Genomic DNA, 27,494 nt, shown 5'->3' with positions numbered 1-27,494 from the left:
TTACTCTATGGTTTCACTCAGGCAGGAAAGGGCCTTCCTGCTGTTACCAGCCTCAGAAGTGTGTCCTGTGTCCAGACACACTCACTTAAACTTTCTCTTGACTTTTGTCTATCTGCTAAAATTCCGAACTTATTTATTGTTTTGTTGAAATGATAATATTTGTTCAATATTTGATATTTGGATATTTAATTCAATATTCAATAACCGAAACAAGGAAAAAAGGTCTATTATATTCTGGGCTCAAACTCACAGAGACCTTCCAGTCTCTGCCTCTCACATGCTAGGATCAAAGGCTTGAGCCACAAACTTCCAAATTAAATGTCCTCCATGGTTTTAAAAAAAGAAGAAAAAAAGGAAAGAAGTCTTTCCTCAGGGGCCATGTTGCAACCATGGATCATTTATGTATAATGTGACGGTTGGGAGACATTTGAAATGACTATGGCAGATGTTTTCACATTGTTTCTGCTGATCTGATAAGAGATATATTGCCAGAAAAAGTGTGGAAACCTCATTTTCCACAGAGTCCATTTGAAATAAGAATTGCTGTCAAGAACATTTGGAAAGGAAGGGCAGTGGGTTGGACAATTCTTTAGAAAAAAAAGTATAGTTCAATAAAGCAAAGTTAGCTCCTCAGTGGGAACTACATACTCTCTGCTTAATCCATTCATCATGACTTTAGCATTATGCTCCAAGCCACATGATGGCCCCAGGAAGCCTAGAAAAGGGCAAATGCAAACAGACCTCTGTGTGTGCCTGGGAAAATATTCTGATGTGTTTCAAAACAGAAGGATTGCTTAAGAAGCAAACACCAAAGGAAAAACAAAACAAACAAAAACAAAACAAAAAAAATCTCCTCTATATACAACAGTCCATCCATGCATCACCAGTCTAAAAAGCTAAGAGCAGATGTGTTAAGTAATTTATGTCTGGATAAAACAGTTGTTTTTAAATTACTTTATGCTGTAGAGGATAACATTCCATAACCTCACTGTAATTTTAATCTTGACTTAAGGAAAACACTTCTGAGGTGAGTTTAAAAGTAAGGGTTGTACTGATCTCCTTCAAGTATTGCCCACCTGTCCCCACCCCCATGTCTCACACAGCCACCCCCAAGGGGCTTGGTCCACCCTCCTCCTCAACTGTTAAGCTCTGATGTTCCTTTGGGCCTGTTTACTAATGTTTTCTGTCTATCAGAGGTGGTCTGCAGAGGTCAGCTAATGCAATCCCACTCTGACTGCTTATTTGAATTTTGGATACTAAGGGCCCTGAACTGATCCCTTGAATTTGTCATGGTCATAATTTAGTTATCCACAGTTGCCTCATTAGTTTTTGAGACTCTTTCAAGAGAATATCAACTATTATAGCTCCTCATCCTCTGGTAACAGTGCGTACAACCATCTAGTCTCCAGTTCCATTTCCTTGACATAGTACTATACGCACATTTTTTAGTCACAGGTCTCATGGAAACATTCTTAGACTATAATGACTTGACCATTTAAGGGAAGAACTTCAGCAACTTCAGGTGTTGACTCTCATTTCTGTAATTTTTTTTCTGGTCATTTTAGTCTGCCCTGTGGTCTCCACTGTGTATGTTAAACCTCAACCCGGGCACAGTGTTTTGTGGTAACAGCCCTCATGCTCAAACCATCCCACTTGAGCTTTTATTTGAAGAAGGGTGTGACTATGAAAATGCCATGGACTAAAATGTGAAACTTACTGCTAGCTAAATGAAATGGACAAACGAGAATGTTAACAGGTAAACGCCAAAGTAATCTACTTCTTAATGTGCTTATATTTAGCAATCTGTACTATCGTTGAAAAGGGAAAAAGTATAAAAATGCATTTCATTCATAAACGTCTCGCTCCAATGGTTCATTAGTCCTCATAGCAAACTTTTTGAAATAACTCAAAAACTGTTTGAAACAATATAGGAAAGGTCAAAATCATAAGCCATCATGGAGCTTAGGGTCTGTTGAAGATCTGTCCTTGAAAAAGAGCAATCGTGTCATCGTATTATAAGAACTTTGATAGACAAGAGTTGAATGGTGAAGATCTACAGAAGGAACACTAGGTGAAACAATGGACAGAGACATCTTTCTGAAAGCATGTGGCATCCAGCTGCCACCAAACAAGTGAAAAGCCATCTGTGGATCAGCTGACTGATCTTGATGGAGAAAGAGCCTAGCACAGTCAAGAAATGAGAGGAAGCGTGTCGTGTGGATGAGCAAGGACAGATGACATACAGATAGATGCGGCTGGGACATAGTCAGGATGGCCATTCTATAGGTTCACCAAAAGAGGACACAGGAGGGACATTTGGAGTGATAGACCCTGTGAGGGCTGGCTTGGGGTACCTGTGAGGCTCCTTCTGAGGTTTTTAGTAGAAATGAGTAGAGGACAATGTATAGTTTAGTAGATAACTGTATTTAAGAAGTAGCTGAAATTCCTGACTCCCTGGATGTTTTATTAGAAGCATTTTGACTCATTTTTCTACTCATTCATCATTCATTCATTCATTCATTCATTCATGTCTATGGCTCTCTTTCTCAACAACTATCGGAAATTTGTGCTTAAAAATTATTTTGCTGGTGAGGTGACTTTGCCACTCTCGTTGCTCACCTCTAATTGCTCTATACTTTTTCAAACATAAGTTGATGTAATTGAAAATGTCATAGCTTGCCCTAAAGTACATCATAGAAAACAAAACGGGCTATAGAAGCACATTAAAAGAGTCGCCTCTATGGTGCTTTAAATCCCTGGGCTTGTCAAAAGTTGTTCAAACATTGCATGCAGTCTTTGAATATAAAATGTAGGCAGACATGTACTAATATATCAAAAAAAATGACACTTTGTCAAAGAGAGCTTTCATGGGAGAATGTTCTGAATGAAATGTTTTCTTTTAAAAAGAATCCAACCTGCTTAACATTCCAAAGCAAACACAAAAGAACACAAAATGCCTGATCTCACTGCTGGTCACCACAGTCAGCTTCGTCTATACTTTACCAGGTTTTCTTAGACTCTAAAACTCTGTCTCCACAAAGGATTATTTCATGATAACAATAATTTGATGTAAAATAAAACTAGCCTTGTCTCTCTTCTAAATGGACTTTGTTCAGACTTGCTAACACTTGCAATAGCATGGTGATGATACTGTTGTCTACCAGTGGGCTCTGTATAATATGATAGAAAGTGACCATACCTTTATCTGTTAGGAACATCTGTTGCAGCTAACAGCACTGTCTCTCCATGAAGAACAGAATTAAAATCTCGACCTGTGCTCTCTAGAAGTGTCCCTTTCCAGTCATTTAAAAATCTTATAGCCTCTGGTAAGATGGTAGCCAGAAAAGACTGGGAGGATGGGTGGTAAAGACCTTAGCAAGATTAATAAGACAGGTGTGCCTGTATGTCATTCTCGTGTCCTCAGAGGTCCCCCTGTAGTTCCTCTGTTATGGCTCCAATGTTCTGAATCTTCTAAAGATGTCCAGAGTTAAGATAATGTTTGATATTTAAAATGTTAAGCTGAAAATCAATAGCTTACTGTCTCTGACCTCAACCAAATAAGCTTTTCTCTACTTAGGAGGGTAATTTCTACCTGCTATCCACATTCTATGCAAAGAACAGGCCCAGGTAGAAAGCAGAGAGAACAAAGGGAAGCAACAGAAATGGCTGGTATCTGAGGTCTTTGAGATTCAGTAGAGTTCAAAAATGCCCTGCAATGCCACAGAACAGTCCAAGTGACAAAGAGAAAGATTCCAGCCATTTGATTGCTGCCTGCTCTCAATCAACATCCCCCAAAGTGTTACTGGTAGAGGCACGAATTGTGCAAAGGCTTTAACTGCTTCTGTAGAAGGATGAGAACAAATGCTTCTTTCCCCAGCTATAAAAACTCAGGTTTTAGTAAAATATTAGAAAATTATGCGGAAACTGGCAGGAAAGGGCATATGTGTTACTTTTCAGTCGCTGGGATAAAAATTACTGTAACCAAAAGCAACTCAGAGAAGAAAGCTTTTATTTTGGCTTACTGTTTCTGAGAAATAAGAGTCCATCATGGCAAGGGAAGCCTGACAGCAAGTAGCAGGCATGGAGGCAGGCTCGGGAAGCTCAGAGATCACATTTTCAACTGCAAACCCAAAGCAGGGAGAACAATGTGGATGTGGAATGTGACCATAATTAAACTCTCAAAGCCTTGTACTCTCATGTACTTCCTGCACCGAGGCTGAACGTCACAAAGGTTGCATGTCATCCCCAAAACAGCACCACCAGGTGCAAATCAAGGGTTCACATATGTGAGCCTATTCTCCTTCCAACCACCACAGTCCAATCTCTGTACCAGAATTTTTAAGAGAATGTAGAGCTTTAAAATTATTAAAATTATTCAATGAGTTTGTTTTATATAATTATATTAACATGAAATCTTGGGGACAAGGAAAGGTTATGGCTTTAAGTGATGTGTTTGTAGGTGGAATTTGACCAGGAGTAGTCTTGTGATGGCTAACCTTGATGACTGTCAACTTGAAACCTGGAAAAAGGAATTTCAACTGAGATCACTTTATGGACATGTCTGTGTGGCATCTTATTGATTACCGAATGACACGGGAATGCCCAGCCCACAGGGTCCTGGGAGCTATAAGAAAAGAAGCTAAATGTGGGCCTGGGTGCAAGCCAGTAGGCAACATTCCTCCACAGTCTCTGCTTCAGTCCCTGCATCCAGGTTCAGTTGAATCCCTGTTTTGACTTCCCTCATTGATGGACTGTAACCTGTGAGCTGAAATAAACTCATTCATCTACAACTTTTTTTTTTTGATCAGTGTATTATAAAGGCAATAGCAATTGAATTAAAACAAGAGAATACTAAGACTACCGTAGTACCAAACCTTAGTTGTTAATGCTCAAAACAAATGTGTTACCTTTAGTCTTCTTTAGCTTCCATTATCATAGCAAGCAAGAAGCATTTTGCATCGGAGGAGGCTGCAGACATGAAAGAAGTGGTGATGTTAGTTCTTAGAACCCTAAGATTGAGAGTGCTTGACAAACCCTCTGAAGCAGAGCTGGGGCCAGTAAACTCTGGAGTGAGATTTCGACTCCTACCTCCATGCCTTACTGATTTCTAAAGGTAAAAGGAATGCCTTGGTTCCTCCAAGCTTTGATGCTTTGACCCATCATCTAGAAAATAGTCCTAATACAACCTCATTAAGTATTTATTTAACTCAGTGCCCTAGTCATATTCAGAACCTAATAAACAGTACCAGGAGCCCTAACAGCCAAGTGCACACAGCTTCACAGATTATTATTCTCAACTCAGTGCTGATTGTGGTTGAGTGCAGGAGGAAACCCCTTCTAGCTGACTCCTGGAGTGCTTGGATGATCCTCAGAGTTTATTGACCAGGAAACTTGTCCTGCCTCATGACTTACGTACTCCTACTTCCCACGTATGTGATCGTGATGGTGCTGTTTGTTTACATAACTTAAATTCAAAATTTGTTCAAGTTCACACTAGAAAAAAATCCCAGTGTGGATAAGGGAAAGTGGGCACAAAGTCCCAGCCCTGGCAAAGCAGCTCTCTGCAATTGATAAATGCCAGGAGATGTTGAATCAGTTTTCCTCAATGGAATGATACCAGGTATATTGACTACACTCCAGGGAAGGCCCTATGAAAAATAATGTTCTTGAAACCATTTTCTGGTTACACTGTTGTTATGAATCATTTGCTAAGGCCAGCATGTCCTCCTCAATGTATTAAGACAAAATTAATTTCTAAAGCTGACAGCCTTTTGATAGTTGGCATAGTTTTCTTTGTAGTCATAGACTGCTTACAATGTTATAGTATATATCCTGAGTAGTGCGTCAAGGGCCTGTCAGCATTTTACTCTCTTACACAATAGCTGTGCTGAAGATCCCAAGTCACACCTAATGTAAACTGTGAGAGAACACAGATGAACTCAACAAAGGATACAGATTGATTCTGAACCATTTGCTATTATATTTTATAGCCTTCTTTGAACGTTCCTATAAACTAATTAGCTTCAAAATGGCTGACAAGGTAGCAACAAACTTTAGCCAATTGTGTGTAAGTTTAACATCTTTAGATATCTAAGTAACCATTTCAGTTAAATACAAGGAGCAGACAACCAATCATTAAAAGCAGAATCAATAATTTCAGGTTTATTGTTCAGAAGCCAAGGGGAGCACCACTTGTCTGATGAGGTTTTCCTCTACTGAGTGAATGCCTTAAGGTGTCTCTTCAGTGTGACATCCAGTAAATAATAATCTTTACAGGGTCATGGTGGCCAAATCATATGTTGAATATGAATGAAGACATATGTTTACTGGAGACGTCGATGTAAACTTTCATTTTTTACTTGCTAATGTGCTTACAACTGAAAATTTATTTTTGTCCCATTATAGCTAAGAAAAAAAAATCAGTAATAAAACCACTTAATATTACAAAAAGAAAATGTATACATTTTGCTAAGAGTGTGAGTGTAAACATATAAACATTTATAGAAAGAATTCTGAATAAAAATATTAAAATACTTTAAATTTAATTTGTTTAAAAAAATTGTTTACAATTGAAGAATAACGAGGAATAGCACACACACACACACACAAAAGTCCCACTTCATTTAATAAAATCTAGGCATACAGTGCTCTAATGTTATGTCTGAGAAGCTATATAAATATATCTGTATGTAGTTTTTTTCTACTCTGCTAGTTCTTAAAAATGCAATGTAACAACCATCTAGCATAAACTAACAATAAATGCTATAGTGCAGAACACGGTGACTGGAATTTCAGAACTTGAGTCAAGGTAGAAAGACGATTATTTTGAGGCTAGTTAGTCTGAACTACATAGCAAGATCTAGCTTTGAAGCATCAAAGACAGATTGTGAATTAAGTAAATATATTCATAGAATGTATGAGATATACCTGGAAGAACTTTCTTTTATCTAATATGTGTGTGTCATGTGTACATGTGAGTGAGGGCACACATGTGCTATATGTGTGTAGAAGCAAGGGGACAACTCGTCATGTTTGTCCTCACCTTCCTTCTTGTTTGAGACAGGGTCACTTTGTGATGCATTGCTGTGTACTCAGATCTGACTGACTGACCTGTGAGTTCATGGAGATGCTCTTGTCTCTGCCTCCTATGCAACTATGTCCAGGGTATGTGCATTGCAGGGATACAACCCAGGTCCTCACATGTACACTTCAAATGCTTTCATCTCAGCCATTGTCTCAGCCCAGGGCTAGCTTTCAAAGCCACACATTGTTACCAATTACCTTCTCTCTGCTGTCCAGTAGGAATAACTGATGAATCTGGCATGCATCCACTCACAGCTTCTATGGCAGAATTCTTCTCTCTGCTCTCTGATGCTTTCCTGTATTCTAGAATTAGATCAGACCTTGAACACCAAAAAGAGTCGAGCACCCACGAGTTGAGAGATGATTTTACAATGAATTAACTTGTTTTCTTACTTGAACTGAATACCTGCAATCACTGATTGTCACATTTATCTTTTGTTGTAAAACTGAACTAATTGAAGATGCTGCCCTCAGGGGATCAGCTCACGAGGCAATGAATGTTGAGAGCCCTCTTCAGCTTAGCATTTTAATTATTTGTAATTATAATTATTTCTGTTTATCTGAGATCTTTGAAAAATAATTCTAGATTATTAAACAAAATGAGAAGCTGAGTAGCTGGAGTTTTGTCTTGTTACTTGCTGAGGTCAACAGGCCTGGTAGCATGCCAAGTTCTCACAAGCACCAAGACTAGTTTTCTGGCTATTGAGTAGGCAGAGTAGACATGTGAAATGCCCCAAAGTAACTGAGTTCATCTTTTCTTCTTAGATTTCTTTAGAATTCTAGCTCCACTGAGACTGTGTGGCAGAGGATTGACAAGAACTCAAATAGAATTGTCAATCATTTATGACAATGTATTATTCAGTGAATAAATTCAATAAGGTCCATTGATAATATTATTCAAGTATGTAGTTTGTTTCCTTAGACCCACGATTTTTTTTTTAAAAACAACCTGTGTATTTAACTGTAGGTTCCTATTATCAATTTTCACCTGCTAGGAGAAGGAAGGACAGTGTTCTCTAAGAGTGTAGCCAGGTAAGCTGACCACTCTCTAATGGAAGGCCACGTATCCAAGAATTTGGGTAGCCTAAATTTGTCTTTAAGGATATTTTGTAAAAATAGGACACAAAGTTGAGTAGATAGAGAAAAGAGCCTGGATCTGGGAAGAATAGAGGGAACAGGAAGTAAGTATGAACAAAATATGTTACAAGAAGCTCACAATCAACTGAATAAAAACAATCAAAAGGAATTTATAAATGGTGGTGGTGGTGGTGGTGGTGGTGGTGGTGGTGGGGTGTGTGTGTGTGTGTGTGTGTGTGTGTGTGTTTGGATGTGTGCTTGCTTTGTATTTCAAATATATGTGAATATCATGCATTCAAATAAAGATGGATTTGGGGGCCACTTTGGATCTTAGTATTCACTATTACTTATCTATATTAGTTATAAGGATGTGTTAATTTTGTATAATCTATGTATAGGACATGCAGGCTTGAAGTAGTAACCAGATATAATAGTTATCACCCTCATAAGGTTGTTCAGGTATAGTCTAAGCCATATATGTCTTGTTTTCAGTCTCTCTCATACAACACTTTAGTCTTAAATTCAAATGTCTAGCTAGAAAATTCCTCAGTCTCCTTGTAGCCCGTAGCCAAAGGTAAGAGTGATTGATGTGGAGAGTCATCTGTGCCCATAAAAAGGTCATCATAGAGATGCAGGAAATGTAGCATGTTTAAAGAGAATACATTTAGCCATGCTCACATCAAAGCCTCAGACTCCAGATAAGAAACCTAGTCCCCTTAAGAACATTATTTGGGGTGCATGTGGGAGTCTTCCATGTTTAACCACACCACCTGATCAAGTAGAATGAGTGATTGTATGTTGTATTCTAGGGTTAAACTGCACATTGTGATTTATGGCTCTTATCAATAAATTGTTTTTTTTAAAAAGAACTAGAATGACTATGGCAGAAATGTTATCTATTATCAAGAGTATGTCTCTTTCCACATATGTGTGTGTGTGTGTGTGTGTGTGTGTGTGTGTGTGTGTGTGTTTAAATACAGCTATTAAGGAAAAGGATTTAAAAATCTAACTGTAATACTCATTTTCATTTTCCAGGTGCTCACAAGGAGGAAGAGGACAACCAGGAGGTGAGGCGAAGCCATGAGACAACCACTAGCCAGATAATCCTCTCTGGAGTAACTGAGGCGTGTCTGAATGTAGGTATGTGTATGGAGGAATGGAGGAACTCCCTCTAACCTTCTTAACTTCCAACCACAAATGGTCATCCACACCTGCTGCCTTGCCAGCACTCTGAAGGCACTTCAGCATTGCTTGCCTGCACACAGAAGTATCTATGCAGAACCGCTCAGTGTGCTTCAAGCACGAGATCTTCCCTGGTCTGTTGAGCTTTTAAAACACTCTACAATATGACTGCCAATCTCCTCCCACTTTCTAACTTCAACATTCCCATTTCCTCCTTGCTGAAGCCTATCATTATTTATTTGACTATAGAAAGCCTTTGTGTTTGATGTCTGTACAAGCTAAAATACATTCCCAAACAACTCTTTGCTTGACTTTAGAAAAGGTGAACAGATTAAGAACAGATAAATTTGAAGCAGATCTGTTTGATCACTCACTAAGACAATTTCTATTTGGTGGATCATGTTAAGGCTGTATGATAAAACATTCTAGTCATTAATTTTCTCATCTCCAAGAGTGGATAATAAGAGTGTTGCTATGATTTCATCACTGTGACAGATACTAGAGATAAGCAATTTCAGAAAGAAAGTTTGATTTTGGCCCACATTCTCAGTGATTATGGGCCATGGTTTGTGTGTGAAGACTACTATGGCAGAAGGGCTTGGTGAGGAAACATTTAGCAACTCATGGCAGGCAGAAAACAAAGTATGGGAGGATGGGTCCAGGACAAGATGAATCCTTTAAAGATACATTTTCACTACCTGCTTTCTCCAGCCCATCTCTACTTTCTTCTTTCTAACATGTTCCAACAATTATATCCTACCATAACCTACTGAAGGATTTAGTCTTGGCTGAGTGAAAATTTGCGTAATCTATTTACTTCCAAGTGATGAGATCTACCTACTGAGAGCAAGCCTCAGCACATGCGTCTTGAGGGGACACATCCTACTAAGAGAAATAAAAGACAAATGCTATGCGTATTGTTGGATTGCCCTCAAGACTAAGTAAGGTAAAATAGGGAGAAAGACTTAAAGTACAATGGCCAAGAAGCTGCGAGTAAGAGAAACATAAATACTGATGGAGTTAAGAAGTCCACAAATGATTCAAACTCCTGGGAGGCAATGGTCAAGATATAAACACAAAATATGGTAAAAGAAAACAAAGACAACGATACTAAAACAGCACACTGTGTAGAGATTCTGGGAGCAGACATAGAAATGGGCCAGTACCAGTGCTGATTCAGCGCTATGCAGCTATCAGTGCTTAAATGTCAAACACCTACAGTATTTAGTGGAGTTTTGTTTGTTTGATAATTCATGTTTTAAAATGCAACTACATGGCCATAATCAATAAACCAAGAACTGCCCAAAGTATCATTGGTCTGATATGGCAAGAATTCAACAGCAGACACAAAAGGTAGACTTTTATTACCTTTGGAGAAATTCAAGTGTACTCCGGTGATGATGAATGGGGAAAGTTAGCAGCCCTGACTGATCTCTGGCTTCCTATTTTTATTTTATTTTGTGTAAAAAAAAAAATCTTTTATGAAACAGGTGGCATATTCAGTTTGTGACCTTCCCATGACAAATCATGGAAAAACAGATCGTCTTTTGAGTTCCACTTAAAAGCCCATGAGAGAAGGCCATCAAAAAATCACAATGTTAATGATACTATAATGAAGATGAGGTCTTTTAAGGGGAGTGACCTACCTGTGTTCTGACTCACTAAATCCTCCCAGTACCTTAGCTCCTTGTAGAACAGGAAGAACTTAACTGCAACTTCAAGGATGCTTAACCACGGACTTGTATTTTTTTTAAGTGTCATGAGAAACATCTGTAGGTGTTTTCATTCCTTTGCATCTAACTCATTGTTTAACCAATCTAAATCAATGGGTTCAAAATTAGAACTCAAGACTATTGCATGTGGAGTCTCATTTAAGGACTGGTTGTTTGGCAAACTCTCCATTTGAAACTTCATGAGTAATACAACCTATAAATACATAGTTCTTAGTATTACATGTGTACCACCCAGCATGCCTGGAACACCCTAAGATCTTTTACTGTGTTAGTCTGGGTTTTGACCTTGTAGATACTGTTGAAAAGTAAATATATTTACTGAATTTTTAAGTACAAGCTTCAGTTATTCTGATACTAAAAACATCTCAATCTCAGAAAACTGTGAGGTTCTTTTCGTTTCTTAGCACTTAATTGCATTCCTACTGAATTAAGATAATAGCGCATTAAACTCACTCGGCATACAGCATAAAGATTTAATGTAGATTTAAGAGAGTTACCATTGTTTCTTTATACTCTTTTGTTTATCCATTGTTTCAGATGCAAGCTACTAGATTGTTTTACAAAGCCATATTTTAGCCTGCATGAGAACAGGTAACCTCAAGGATACCTTCACCAGTATCTTAGTAATCAAAGAGAAATGAGAAAAGCAGCTTTATGTATCCACTGTAAAAGCCTGCCCAGAGGATGCTCTGCTTCGGAAGTCTACTGCTAAGAGGGAGAGTCTGTGATCAATTGCTCAATTCCATCTGTCCAATTCTGACTGTCAAGTGTTTCTAAAAATATAAGCCTATGATGGCGGCAATGCATCTAAGGTCTTAAATAGCCTCCTTTGGAGGGGTATTGATCATTATTGTTACTTATTAAGCATCTGGATGAAAGAATGGGATGCAAGGATAATGATTACAGAAAGAAGACAGCAAGAGACTAATCATGGCATATTGGGGGGATGTAGTCCCCACTTACAAAGGTGTTTTGTAAGCTGTATCTATACAAATACTATCCCCCTTTTAAAAAATAAAATGTCTATAATGCCAGTTTATGGTACTACTGCAAAGTAATAAGACACAATGGAGAAAGGTTTCTGGCTTTTGCTTAGTGTTCCTAAGCATATGTTCTTCAGCACACAGTAGGACAGCATTGTCTGAAAATATTCAGGCTTTATATTTGCTACTCATGGGGTTCCCATTTTGTGCTTGTCTTAGTGGGGTTTTTATTGCTGTGGTAAAACACCAGGACCAAAATCAACTTGGAGGGGTGTTTTTTCATTTTACATCTCTCGAGTCATATTCCTTGTTGAGGGATATCAGGGCAGGAACTTAAGACAAGAACCTGGAAGAAATAATTGAAGCAGAGGCTATGGAGGAGTGCTGCTGACTGACTTGCACCTCATGAGTTACTCAGCTTGCTTCCCTATAAACTCTAAGACCTTAGCGGTGGTATCACCCACAGTGAAATGACCCCTCACACGCCAATTATCAATCAAAAAAAGGCGTCATAGGCTCACTTATAGGCAAGACTGGTGGGGGAGTCATTTCCTCAATTGAGGTTCCTTCTTCCAAAATGACTTTAGCTATGTCAAGCTGACATAAAACGATCAAGCACAATGCTGGGCACTTATAAATATTTTTTGATTCTTGGTGTGTGTGTGTGTGTGTGTGTGTGTGTGTGTGTGTGTGTGTGTTCAATTGCTGCATGATGATAGTTCACCATGTTAGACACCTAGGGAAGCTGAGGCTTAGGTAGTTTAATGAATAATAAGATAATAATACTAAAGCCAACACATGCCTGTCAAACTCCAGTACCCTTGCTCTTTCACTTTTATGTAAGTCAGGTGGTAATGAGTGAAAAGAGACACAAACAAAACAAAAACAGTCATTAATAATAGCTATCATTTATTAATGTGCCAAGTGCTGATTCCCACAGAGATTTAAATCTGTCATCCTAATAAACAACTCAAAGGGTACATTCATGCTAGCTTTTCCAGATGAATTTGAAGTTCATATGAGTTTTATTTGCCTTAGAGAATATTAAGGTTCAAGGACATTGAATTGTGGATACAAGAAAATATACCTAGGAAAAAACAGCTCTGATGGCTGTTCAGCTCTTGCTAATCTATATCAGTTATTCTATTATAGAATATTTTAATCTAAATAAAGCTTTCAGACCAAGTCATTCTTACATTTTCCTCTTAATCTCTTCCTTCAATGATTTCAGCTTTATTCCTCCATTGGTTTCAGTTTTATTTAGAAGTGAATGGGTTTTGTGGTAGCAGGAAACTATCACAAGGTTACTGTGTATTCAATTACTATACACTAGTTTTTGTTGATTTTATTGCTGCACATATTTGTGTCAAAGTTAGATTTTAAGGTTACATACCCATGGGCTCAGCTTGTGCTTCATCATATAGAATTTCACAAACAGCCAAAACTATAAAATAAAGTTTGTCAAACTCAGGGAAATTGTCTCACAAGCATAAACTGTTGTTCTGAAACATCTGAAGTTACAATGTGACATAACTCCGTGACGCCCATCATGACATACAAGATGCCTAGGCAGCCCACTGCATTCATTCATTGCACAAGTGTCTAATGGCTGCTGCTGTTCCCTGACTCCATGCTAGGGTCACTGGCAGATAATGAGAACTCAAAAAAACCCTGCCTTCCAAGAGCTACACAAATTAATTAGTGAACAATCACACGACACAAAATTCTATAATAGTATAATAGTGAAAGAAATTAAAGTTTAATAACAAGCAACAAAACAAGCAAAGTGATCCAAGTTCCTGACTAGGAGGGCTTTGGGTTGATGAGGTTTACAAGTCCCCTCCTACATCTGAAAAGAGCCTGAAGACACAGCCCAGAGAGGTTCTTTTAGATGCTGGAAGACAACAAAAACCTTGTCCTGAAGTTCTGTGCAGGGAAACTCTGGAAAACACATCTGGAAGTGGAAATGAAGTCAGACACTCACAGACTCTATTCTCCCTAAAGACTCTGGCCTTTGGCCCCCATGTGATGGCGGTTATTGAAAATTTTTGAGCAGAGGAGTGGCGTAATTAAAGTAATGCTTTTAAAAAGATTAATTTGGCAGGATAAGGCAGGATGGATTGGTAGAAAGAGACCAGAACAACAAAGCTGCTGCAATAATTCAGGTCTAAGGTGATGAGGTTCCGGACAGAAGTGGCAATAGGAACAGACAAAAGAAATAAATAGGCAAGATGGCACAAAGAAAGACCAGCAGCCCTGTGACTAGCTAGGAAATACATTCTGCTTGGGGACTTGTATTCTTTACAATGTGTATATGGTTACTGAAACATTATATATTGTAGCCATAATAGGAAGTTCTACCTTGGAAGATACCTTTATTCATTGCATCATTCATTTTGGCAAACTATTCAGTTAAATTCCTGCATTTTAAGAGAAAATGAATACCCGTAAACTGGCTGATATGAGAAGGTAACCTTTATTCTAGCACAATATCCTTTTAATAACTAGGGTTGAGGGATGCCATGAATTAGATGAACAAAGAAAACTAACCTAAATAGTGATGTTTCATTTACATCCAAATTCCTGCTTTTTTTAGTTTAGCTGTTATATTTTTCTACCAATTGAGTTTTTAAAATTATGAATTAAAAGTAGAATAGTCTATCTTTATAGATGCATCAATATGGTATTCTACCCAAGATGAGGGTTTCACGATACCTTCTTCTCCAGTTTAATTCAATTGGTTTCACGATGACTCAGTGTGACATTTATTTTACCTGTACAGATAGGAAGCAAGAATCCTAGGACAGGTAAATCAATGGCTTAGTTGAGGTAGTGAGGATTCAGGAATCTAGCTTTTTCTTCCAAGCCACATAGATCACATGGATAAATAGACTAGGAAGCTAAGATTATTAGCTCTCGTTATTTGTGTTCAGGATAAAGGTTGTCAGGTCAATGGAACTTTCCTTTGAAACTACACACAGGCAGAAAGCCAGTGTCACTTAGGTACTGTTTTAAATGCATCAGGTAAAGCGAATTGTACCTCCTAGTATTAATTCATTTCCCACTTAACATTGTTAAAATATTTATGATTATAATAAAAACGCTAACATATAGTTATCCATTTTCTCCAGCTTTGATATAAAAGCATGTGTCTATTCTCTCAGAAAGAGGAATGTTGTCAAAGTTTGATGGTAATTTATGTCGTCAGTCCATTAAGTTGATTTTATGGCAACCAACACAACTATTGTCCATTTATGAGAAACCTGAGGACCACTCTAGGTCTCCACAAAGGCCGTTTCATACCTGCCCTTTCGTGCAGCTGACCTTGAGGGGAGTTGAGTTTGGTAATTTATGGCAAACACCATCTAGGAAGACCCATTTGCAAGATTTGCTGTCAGTTAGTGCTAAATGATCAGTGCTGTGTCCTGAGACAATCACAAGCTCCTGACAGAGCAATCCTATAAAAAATATTGCCCACCCACCCAGGTGTCTTTTCCAATTATCTGGAGTAGAAATTAATACTTTTAAAAGCTGCTAGTTTTTGAAAGGTTATTACAATTTATTCCAGCAGTTTCTTTTGCACATTATGATGAATTAGTTTATTACACCATTATTTTCCATGTCAGCTTTTTAGAAGATTGAACATAATGTAGAAACATTAGTGTGAATGGCAAACATACTATTTTATAGCTGAGTCATATATTTCTTCGAGAAAAATGTGCTCAGTTTTTAATAACGGGTAATTTTATGTTTATGCTCCTTAATGCGGTTGTCAGATGTTATTTATTTCTGTTTGGTAAGAATTAGAGAAGTTTCTTTTAAAATGTTAATGGTGGTTTAGACAGGTTTTAGAGTCATAGTAAGAATATATTACTTAAAAGTACAAAATATGAATTGGAAGTGTTTTTCCCTAAAAGCTAATATGTTCTAAGGTTTCTTGACAGCACTTTAATATATAACTACTCTCAGAGAGAATAATACTTTGATTTCAATGTTTGCCCTAAATGTAATGGGGGAGGAGAAAATTTTAAGTTATTTTCTAAACCCTAATAAATTTCAAGTCTCTTTTTGAAACTAAATGCCGTTATCATAAATGATTTGTTACTTCATAGAATCACTTAGAAAATATACAATAACCTAAGAAACCTTGTAAAGTGATACAATAAAATGTTGATAGAGATTTCTTCCCATTAGACATTCATACATACAGTGTATCTAAGATAGCAAGAATATGTAATTTCCCATTTAATCAGATATTAAAAACATTCATTGTGCTTCCACATGACAAGATTGATCAGACATATTCCAAATAGTATCTAATACATGGTATCCATTCATATATATATATATATATATATATATATATATATATATATACAGAAATAGATAGATAGATAGATAGATAGATAGATAGATAGATAGATAGATAGAGGGAAGAGAGAGAAAGAGATACAGATATTATAGATATATTCAAAGGAAATAACATTGATAATGGTGGAAGATTAAAAAAAAAGCAAATGCATTTTGAATATATTTAGCCCTTGAGATTTCATACAACTGTAGCTTGTATTTTTATCATATTCATTTCCCATTGCACCTTCCCCATTCTTCATATATATGTATATATACATATCATATATGTGTATACATATATATGATATGTATATATATGTATATATATGTATGTATATATATATATATATATATATATATATAGAGAGAGAGAGAGAGAGAGAGAGAGAATAATATTATGGGGCAGACATTTTACAACATTTGAGACATTAAAAACAACAATGTAAAATCCAACCTTTGTATTTCTGGTACAATTATTTTTACTCCTGCATTTTTTAAAGCAATACAAGGTAAAAAGAGGGTCTTTTATAACCTACTCATTTAGCAAAGTTAGCCACAGTTCAGTAGCTTTCACACCGCTTCCTCCACCCTGGTAAGTGCTGCCAAAAGAAAGTTTGTTTTCATATCAAGCATATTTGTCTTTGGGGCCTCATATTTTTCATACTGAAATATTTATTTTGACGATATCTGGAGCAAATGTTAATTTTTGAAGTATTGTGTATACAAATATTTTACATTTTTTTCCATTCTGCCAGAATTTTATCTTGAAGATGTGATTGCCAGTTTTCCTGGGTATGGGGTCAGTGAGAGCAGTGCAGCGGTTAGACGTTATTAAAATACACCACAGAAGGAGCACACCTGTGCAAACAGACCTGGAGCTAGAAGGAAAAGGCACATTCCCCTGATAATCATGTGTCTCCTCCAGCTGTCACCCCAGTCCAGTCTCTAGACAGGACATGGGAGATGAGATTAGGCTGTGTTTTGAGCATTATTTTCTGAAAACTGTGACTTCCTGTCTGCAAGCATAACCGAGTGTTTTTAATAGTGTCAGATTGGCTGTCTTACATAGGATGTGACTCAAGTCGGGCTAGTCACTGGTTGGCCACTCCTTCAATCTCTGCTTCATCTTTATCCCTGTGCATCTTGTAGGCAGAACAAATTTGGGGTTTAAAGTTTTGTGAATGGATTGATTGTAGCGGAGCCTATCTTTGACTCTCATTAAGATTGCCTGCCATTGAGATTCCCTTCCTCCAACTGGACTGCCTGGTCAGTCCTTAGTGGGAGAGGACGCACTTAGGCCTTCTGTGACTGGATGTCCTAGGGTCAGGTGGTACCCAAGGGGGACTTCCCTTTCTCTGAGGAGAAGGGGAGGGGATAGTGGGGGAAGGGGTTCCTAAAAGATGAAAGATTTATAGGCTCTAAAGAGAAATCAAAATATGGGGCAGAAAGGGATTTGTAAGGGTGGGCCTGGGAGGAGAGGAGGAATGAGGGGTAATTGGGATGTAAAGTGAATTAATTAATTTTTAAAGATTAACTTGTTAATCAACTAAACTGGCAACCAGGAAGAGAGGTATCATTTGGCTGAGTGTACTTCTGACTTCTCCCTGAAAATAATAAAAGTTCTGTTTTCAAAATTTATCAGTAGGCACATACGCTTAGAAGTAGATTATAACTTGACAAATAAGTTTTATTCTTTCTTTAATTTATTTTAATGTGGGCCCCAAGACTTGAGTGTCTCTATGTACTGTGCACTAGGAAAGACATACGTGCTCTTTCACAAATAATCCAGACAGTAACCCGGGGAGCATGAAGCTGTGGAAACTCAAAAAAAAAACAAGGGTAGCACCAGCACCTAGGGAAAATTCAGGCAACATGGGACTGTACAGAAGATAGACTTCACCTCACAAAGGTTTCTTAGAGGAAGGAAAGCGTGGCAAGTAGATACATAGGCATCCACAAATGAAGGAAGGGGAGATAACTGACATAACAGGATGAACCATACCTGAGAAAGCATTGAAAATGTAGGTATCCTGAAAGCTGGAAGCTTACAAGGCTAGAATAGAAAAAAAAATGAAAATCCATCAAGAACTGAGAGATAGAGGACTGTGACATTTGCACGGCTGGGGACATCAGAGTGAAATGCGCTGACTTGGATATGCAATGTGCTCTAATAAGGATGATACTAAGTAGATATCAAAATAAATCATTAAGCTAAAATGAAAAAGAGAAAACGCTGCAAGGCAAGCAGTGACCTCCCTGTCTGAGACTCGTGTTCTGAACTTGGGACTTTGTGATCAGGAAAATGAACAGTTATCAAACAGTCTTATAATTGTTTTCTAGTAGTGCATAGTTGACAAGGAAAATCATGTGTGAGTGTGTGTGTGTGTGTATACAACATAAGGGTTTGATATATGAGCTACAATGTGAAATAGACAAATCAGACTCCCCCCAAAAGTTTGAAATTTGTAACACACATTATCATTAAAGGTAATCACCCCACAACTTCCCATCCCCACGCTCCAATTCTCATCTTTCCAGCTCCTGGTATCCTTTATAATACTTGTTGAATTATATTGGATGTCATTGGATGGATTTAAGTGCTTTAATCAAATTTGTATGTTATAAAAGCCACTTTTCGTCTTGGGACATAGCTCAGTTGGCAGCATGCTGGCTTAGCATGCACGAGGTTCTGTGTTTAATCTCAGCATGGCTTAAGTCAGGTGTAGTTCACCTGTCTTTAGTCCCAGCTCTTATGAGTTGGAAGTAGGAATATCAGCAATTCAAGGGCATGCTTTACTACATAGTAAGTTTGGGACCAACATGGGATGGATACATTCTATTTCCAACAAAAAATATAAATAAAGCCATTTTGGTGAAAGATGAGAAAAATGGATAGAAAAATAAAAAAAAGACTAGAATGGATAGGACCCCAGAGCAGTAAACGAAAGAGAAGATAACAGAGGACTGAATTTGAGTCTTAGCAGAAGAAATAGGGAGATAGTGAAGAGATTTGGCAATCTAGAATGGCCCTGTCATCCTCATGTCATCTCAAAGGTAAAACAGTAAGAGAAGGAAGATAAGAGATAGAAGATGAGATGTCTAAATTCTGAATACCTAGAAGCATTAAATAACTATGAGTCCAGAAAATAAAACTTAGTTGAAGATATAGCTAATATAGTAATAGCAACAATATTGGAATAGGGGCATAGGATAAGTTGCCTAAGCAGAGCCCACAGTGAGAAAAGACAGATCAACAATGAGAAAACCATATGGAGATGTAGGAAAAAGAAAATTTCAGAGGATAGTGAGTGATATGCTTTATAAAATGCCGTATGATGTGGAGGGAAGGGATGCCTTAGTAGACCCATGCTGAGGTATCCCCCTGAAATATCAGCCATATGACAGGCCCAGTATAAAAGGAAGCTTCTTTGGGATCTAGGAAGGAAGACTGCGGAGGGAAGTAGAGGCAGAGAAAGAAAGGGAACAGAGAAGGACAGAAAAAGAGAAGAGAGACATAAAGGAACAAGTGGGGAGAGAGGAAGAAGACAGACAGACAGGCAGGCAGACAGACAGACAGACAGACAGACAGAGCCCAACGTCCATCATGCCTGGCTCCTGGCTCTTACCTGGCAGTTGCTACATAATTTTGGGGCCAAGCCTAGAGGAAATGTTAATACTGAGAAATCTCAGAGTGGTGGGAACATGAGAAGAATGTTTGTTGTGGTGACCAATGGAGAAAAACATATTACAAGAAAGGTTCAAACAGCCAACAGTATCAGATGCTACAATACTGGGAAATGATGTGAACACTGAAAGCACAACCTCTGGTCTTGACAATGAGATCTGAGGACATTTTGATAAGAAGATGTTAGCATTAACCAAGCTGGGGTGCAAATAAAAGAAAGAAAAAGAGTCCATGGAATTTCTCAACAAACATGATAATCCAGTAGCACATTCTATAAACATAAAATTAAAGTAATTGAATGATTTTCATCTGTTAAAATACATATTTTTATACTGGTTAGCATTTGTCAACTTTATACAGACTAGAGTCACCTGGGAACAGGGGTCCTCAAGTGAAGACCTGCTGTCATCATATTGACCCATAGGCAAGTGGAACTGAGGAATATTCTTGATTACCTGGACCCAGCCCATGGTTGGTGGTGTTACCTTTGGGCAGGTGGTCCTGGGCTGTACAAGAAAGGAGACTCAACAACCCTTGGTGAGCAAGCCAGTAAGCAGTATTCCTCCATAGTCCTGTTTCAGTTTCCGCCTCCAGGTTCTTCCCTTATCTTTCATTGATTATGTATTGTGAAATGGAAGTTTAAACCAAAAACTCTCTCTCCCTTGCCCAAACTATTTTTGTTAGTGTTTTATCGCAGCAGTAGAAAGTAAACTAGAACTGGTATAAACATTACTTTAGATCACAATAGATTTTTCATCACTAAACAATTATTTTCTGGTAATTTTTTTTTAAATATAGAGAAAGGCTGTAGTGAGGCATAGCAAAAAAAAAAAAAAAAAAAAAAAAAAAAATACTAACTGGAGAGTTCCTGTGCTTGCATCTATATCTGTGGAGTCAAACTCAGAGCAGACTGAGGAGGGAGAGCCAGTGATTCATTGCCGTAAGTGAGGAGGGGATGTGCTATAAATCAGGATCAAGAACAGCGTAGTCCTGTGTCCCCTGCTCTCCTCCACTGCTGAAAATTAATTTTCCTCAGGATGTTTTTCCTGCTGGCTGTTATTCACTATCCTCCACCTAGACTCACTCATTCATTTCCACAAGCAGCTTCCATTCGCACACCAGGGTAAAGCACAGCAGATTACTTGAGGGTGTTATAAGAACTCCATGTGAAAACTCAGTTCCCACTTCCATCTGTAAGTGTTCATCATCCCATTTTACACCAAGCTCAAGCCCAGCTTAGAATATGACATTTGTGTTTAGAAGAGATCTGGGAGCAATCCTGTTTGGGAAACTTTTTCTTTTTGAAACTGTTTAACATCACGTGAGAACGTAATAGATTGGGTTTTGGGGGGTACTCTGCATCTCCCCACTATGGCTTGGTTGCCTATCCCTAAATGAAGTGGACTTCAGGAAGACTACATATGCCCAGTAAGTATCTGAAACAACCTGCTATGTGTTGTGACCACTGCCTTCCCCAAGCAGGGAGAACAGTGGTGTAGGTTAGAGAAAGGAATAACAGACAGAGACAAAATTAGATGCAATGGACAAGATGATCTTGCCAGCCACTTGCAGACTTTGGCCAAATATAGTCAGCAAGTCATATTTATAAACACCTTGCTTTGATACATCCTATTCATATTTTTCTAGTTCGTTCATCCTTAACTTTTCTTTCAGCTATAAAAAGAAAGATTTGATCTGAAACCAAGATGAGCTGAATAAGAAAATAAGTGTATTTCTGCTCCCCACTCCCAACCCCCCAACTCCTGCCTCCCGAGGCAGACAGGAATAAGAGATCACAGATTTCTCTAGTCACACTGTAAAGGGTGAGAACTGAAGAGATGCACCATCCCAGACATCCCAGACATAACATTTAACACTCGGATATTGTCCTCTCATTTTGCCTCCTGGTTGTTCCCTGACAGTGCCATCCAAAACTAAGGACTCTGTACATCTGTCGACCTCCTATCTATCCTTCCTGAAGTCATGTCTGTCCCCCCAGTGAATGGTCCCTGAACCCTCATGCATTCCAGTCTCCTAAATAACTCTCTCAACTCACTCTCAGCCACTTCAAATAACATGAACACCAAAGATCAGGATGTAAAGTAATCAAAGCATATCTGGGTCTTAGTTTACTTATCTTCAAAATGGGTCTGAAATTGCTCAGGCCGCAGGATTGCTTTGAATACTAATGAGGCATTAACTATTTGTAAAGTAGTTATTGGTAAGTTGTTGATATGACAGAATAAAATGTTTTGAAAGAAGTGGACTTGAGGAATTAGATGTCGAAGAAATGAGTGAGAAGTAGTATTTGGAACTAAGCCAGTAATTTTAGCTCAAGTCTCTTACCTGCCTGGGTGTAAAACAGTTCATCAGATCTACATAAAGCAAAGCACGGCAGACCAAGACACAACCTTGATCTCTCCACCACAATGTCATGGTAGGAACAAACGTGAAAATAAACATCAGGTAAAACTTGTCATGCAAAAAAAAAAAAAAAAAATGGAATATTTTCGAGAGATGGGTGGGAAATGAGAGTATGTTGATGGAAACGTACAAACAGATGTTTGAAATGTTTGCAAGTATAATCAATTTCAATAGAACGATTCTCATATCCAACCTATCGTTACTCAGTAAGGTTACTCTATTACGTTGGATATACTGGAGCCTGACAGGCTTGAGACCAGGACATGACACTTCTTCACCAATATAAAGCATACAAGAACATATGTTGCAACTACTCTAAGGAACTGGAAACCCAGAGATTGAGGCGACTATCTTAACAGCAGTGGCCACGTTATGATGATTAAGTAGGTACACAGGGGTAAGAAGGAGATACTTTAAAGAACAAGTCGACTATTACTCTTGAGGATATTTTAGCAGATATGCAGGATCCCAAGCATTGGCTAGAACACAAAGACAATACTTCAATTTATTGGAATCAGGATGGAGAATATATGTTACACAACTAAGGTGGTGCTGGATTGCTACGGCAAGTGCTGCTGATACAGCTCAGTTGGTAGGCTGGCAATCACTCTACAAAGTCCTAGGTTTAAATTTCAACACTGATTAAACCAACAAGTGGCGTGTGTCTGTAATTCCAGCACTCGGGAAGTGGAGTCTGGAAGATCAGAATTCAGTGTCATCTTTCAGCTGCATAGCAAGTTAAAGCAAGATACATAACAATGTGTCTCAAGGAGAAATGAAAGATTGGTACAACATAGCAACTAAGGTAGGGAATTTTGTAGGCAGATTCTCAGACTCAACAAACTGAAAACCAGTGGGTTAAAGCGACACAGAAGCTTGGCTAGCATATAGCTCAAAGTGCGTGCTGAAGTCTGAAGCAGCTAAGAATACAGGATGCTGAATCCCAGTACCTGTTCTTACTGAGATAGGAATTGATTGGTCAAGGAGCAGGTTGCTTGGGTAGCCCCTGCACAGGGAGAATAGTCAAGAAAAGAACTATACAGAGGTGAAAGCAGCCATTGCTGAAGCCTGACCACTCTCAGCGAGCCTACTCTAGCTTCTGGATTTCTCTGAGCTGCAAGATCAAATCCTGAAGAATGATGGGGAAAGTAAATCTGGAAACTGCCTGAGAGTTTTTGATCCCTTTTTCTTTATAAGAACTAGTCCATTTTTGGCTAAGGTAGCAGTGGACTTATTCCTAATTACCTCAAAGTTTACCTGGAGCTGAATTTCAGGCAAGAATGAAGTCTCCAAAACTGAAAATCATGAAGCGAAAGGTTCAAAGGTTCATCCACATTTAAAAATGTGGAAGTGTTAATAATGATCAAGTATGTAGGGTGTGTGTGTGTGTGTGTGTGTGTGTGGTGTGTGTGTGTGTGTGTGTGTGTGTGGTGTGTGTGGTGTGTGTGGTGTGTGTGTGTGGTGTGTGGTGTGTGTGTGGTGTGTGTGTGGTGTGTGTGGTGTGTGTGTGGTGTGTGTGTGTGTGTGTGTGTGTGTGTGTGTGTGGTGTGTGTGGTGTGTGTGGTGTGTGTGTGTGGTGTGTGGTGTGTGTGTGGGGTGTGTGTGGGGTGTGTGGTATGTGTGTGTGGTGTGTGGTGTGTGTGTGGTATGTGTGTGTGGTGTGTGTGTGTGGTGTGTGTGGTGTGTGTGTGTGTGGTGTGTGGTGTGTGTGGTGTGTGGTGTGTGTGGGGTGTGTGTGTGTGGTGTGTGTGGTGTGTGTGGTGTGTGTGTGTGTGGTGTGTGGTGTGTGTGGTGTGTGTGTGTGTGTGTGGTATGTGTGTGTGGTGTGTGTGTATGTGTGTGGTGTGTTGTGTGTGTGTGTGGTGTGTGGTGTGTGTGTATGTGTGTGTGTGGTGTGTGTGTGGTGTGTGTGTATGTGTGTGTGTGGTGTGTGTGTGGTGTGTGTGTGTGGTGTGTGTGTGGTGTGTGTGTGGTGTGTGTGTATGTTTGTGGTGTGTGTGTGATGTGTGTGTGGTGTGTGGTGTGTGTGAGGTGTGTGTGTGTGTGTGTGTGGTGTGTGTGGTGTGTGTGTGTATGTGTGTGTGTGGTGTGTGTGTGTGGTGTGTGTGTGTGGTGTGTGTGTGGTGTGTGTTGTGTGTGAGATGTGTATGTGTGTGTGGTGTGTGTCTGTGTGTGTGTGTGTGTGTGTGTATGTGTACATGGTGCAGGAGACTGAGCCCAAGAACTTATATATGATAACAAGTAATGTGGTTAAGAACGTATGTGTTGTATGAATAAACATGATAAAAGGGATAAAAGTGTGTGCTTGCAAAGATCGAATGTTAAAAAAAATAGAAAACTGTGTGCTAATGCTGAGAATTGACGCTAAAATTGTATTTTGCTTAAATTTTTAAAATGTAAGTTTGAAATTTCTAGCCCCACAGGACGGGATATATGATTATGCTGAGTGCACTGGGTGAGAGAATGTCGCCTTACACTAAGCGCTGGCACAGGAGCTTATGCTCCTCTCTTTTAATTTACAGTTGGAGAAATGTTGACACAATTTTCTACATTTTGCATAATTTGATTGTGTCTTCTTTCAAAGAGGCTTTGAATGTGTTGGAACTTGGAAGGCAAACGCGTATTCAAAAGCAAGTGTTTGTTCAGCCGCAGTTGCCTTCGGGAGAAAGGCTGGGCTGCTTCACTGAGGCAACTGGAATCCTATCCACCCGGAAGCTAATCAACAAGATGGCTAGTTCCATTTGTGAGTATTTTCTTTTAGAGGAATTTAGTTTCCATCCTGCAGATGGTAGCTGCAGTCCATTAGCTCCGAGCCAAGCTTTCCAGAGTCCTATTGTACTTAGCAAGATTGCTATTGCTGCAACACAATTATTCCAGATTCAGCCAGAGTCAGCGAGCCTAAAACAAAGCTGTGTCATAACCATTTAATCCCAGCTCACCTTCCCTAATGCTGGCTAAACAATCAAACACCTGCTGAATTCTGCTCCATGTAATGAGAACATCTGAGCATCAAGGATCAAAGAACACTGACATCTGATCTGAATGCCAACACAGAAGAACCCAGTCATAGAAAGGATTGCTATTATGAGGTTTCAGATAGCTATGCTATGGATTAAATCCTGCTGTCCAAAATAAACAACACCAAAATTTCTTCCTTCATATAGTCAGTGGGTAAGGTATGTGTCATTCCTCCGGCAGTGGCATATATAGGTGCTTTGCTGATGAAAATACACTTGGTTTTGTGCAATTTTAGAAAAAAAAAGTCCTTTTGCAATTTATAATGTATGCATTCTGTTTTCTTATTCACAACTTAAAGAAGCCCTATAATTTTAAGTTGAAGGGCATTAAGGATGCTTATCTTCTAAGTTACAATGACATTTCCACTTTCAAAAAAAAAAAAAGCAAGATATTTTGAGCTCTGATAATTCCCCAAACCTGTTTTGAATTGTGATTCACACATGACACCCAGATCATCCTTTTTAGGCATTTCTCCTTCATGTTTATAAGGAATAAACAAACATGACCAAAATTCTTCTGCTATGTTTCTATTACAATTACTACATATATTTCCTGCATCTAGGTATTTCACCTTTATATTATTTTTCTTTAAATCTATGTCTTTCTCTGTCTCTATTTCTCTTTCTCCTCTCCATGTCTTCCTCTCCTTTGTCCTTCTCCTCTTCTCTCTCTCTCTCTCTCTCTCTCTCTCTCTCTCTCTCTCTCTCTCTCTCTCCTCTCTCTACCTTCTGTCCAAGATCACATTAAATACCCCTTGATGGCTTGACATTCACTGTGTAGACCAGTCTAGACTCAAACTCACAGAGCTACATTGACCATACTCCACCCACACACATACTCCAGTGCTAGAGTTAAGGCCATATGCCAGCACTCCTGGCCCCCACACTTCCCTTGAATGAAAATGGTCCAGGATTTTTTCATGTAATCTTCTAAATTCCAAGTGTATTGGCTTTCTCAAGGTCTCTTCCTTGTAGACAGTGTTCATGCACTTTCTTGTATATAAAAGTACTAATTGTTTTGATATATCTGCTCAAAACATCAGCTAGATCTTACACATTTACTTATAAAGTTGCCTTTTAAGAAAGATGTCAAATCACATTGGGCAAGTCCTTCTATGCTGTACGCAACTGGAGATTGGAGCACTGAATTGTGTCCTTTCAGTTGATGGTTATGTGCACATAGGTTATATGACACCTAGAATTAGACTATCCCAGAATTAATGAATAATGGCACAGGTTCAAAGGCATGCCATAGTACTGCCAAGCAAATCACTGAATTGGAAATATTATTAAGCCAATTCTATTTATTGATTTATTGGGCAAAAGGCCTGTTTTCAGTACAAATGCTTGATAACAGCCAAGAAAAGCATAATAAGCCATTTTCCGTTCCTTATACATTACAAATTCTCAAAGCTAAAACTAAGACTAGCCAAAAGTACCTGAGTATCCTTTCAGTTCAGCCTCATTATACCTTTATCTGACATGGTTACTTAACCAAGAAAGAAGAACTATAATAAAGGCTTCTCCCTCTTCTTACTAGCAACTTTCTAAATCTGGATTTCATGAAGAATATGGAATTAACACAATTTTGGGCAGTGCTTTAATTAGCTAATGACAAATTCTGAACAACTGATAAAGTTAAAGTTTAGCAATATCTAGTGGTACTTGCCTGCAATCCCAACATTCACGACATTAAGGAAAGTTTCAAAGAGCTCAGGGGCTCAGGTCTGGTCCCAAAATACAACCAAAACAGGCATTTGCAATAGGAAGCCAATAGCTGATTTGTAATCAGCTGATATCATGGGAGCAGGAGACTTGGGAGCCATTGTGTGTTATTTTTAGCTCTTGCTAATGAGGCATCTGCTATTCCTGCTATATCAGGAACTCGGTATTATAGATTTTTATGTCATTCCTCTATAGCCAGACTTAGTAGGGTTAAGGTCATCCTGATCTAACT

The 27,494-nt window shown here is 38.6% G+C and overlaps 1 protein-coding gene across 5 annotated transcripts in view; it reads left to right on the top strand.

Moving 5' to 3' along the window:
* Hs3st5 (heparan sulfate-glucosamine 3-sulfotransferase 5) overlaps positions 1-27,494 on the top strand; it is a 272,161-nt gene that overhangs the window by 151,787 nt on the left and 92,880 nt on the right. For 3 of the 5 annotated variants that reach the window (XM_076916479.1, XM_076916477.1, XM_076916478.1), the window contains one exon: positions 9,196-9,300. The gene's annotated coding sequence lies outside the window, so the exon portion shown is untranslated. The remainder of the gene's footprint in view (positions 1-9,195; positions 9,301-27,494) is intronic. The other 2 variants (XM_076916480.1, XM_034523726.2) reach the window with 1 other exon arrangement.

This window comes from Arvicanthis niloticus, chromosome 20 (genome assembly GCF_011762505.2).
Source record: "Arvicanthis niloticus isolate mArvNil1 chromosome 20, mArvNil1.pat.X, whole genome shotgun sequence".
Lineage (NCBI taxonomy): Eukaryota > Metazoa > Chordata > Mammalia > Rodentia > Muridae > Arvicanthis > Arvicanthis niloticus.
This window is presented reverse-complemented; position numbering and strand designations above follow the sequence as displayed.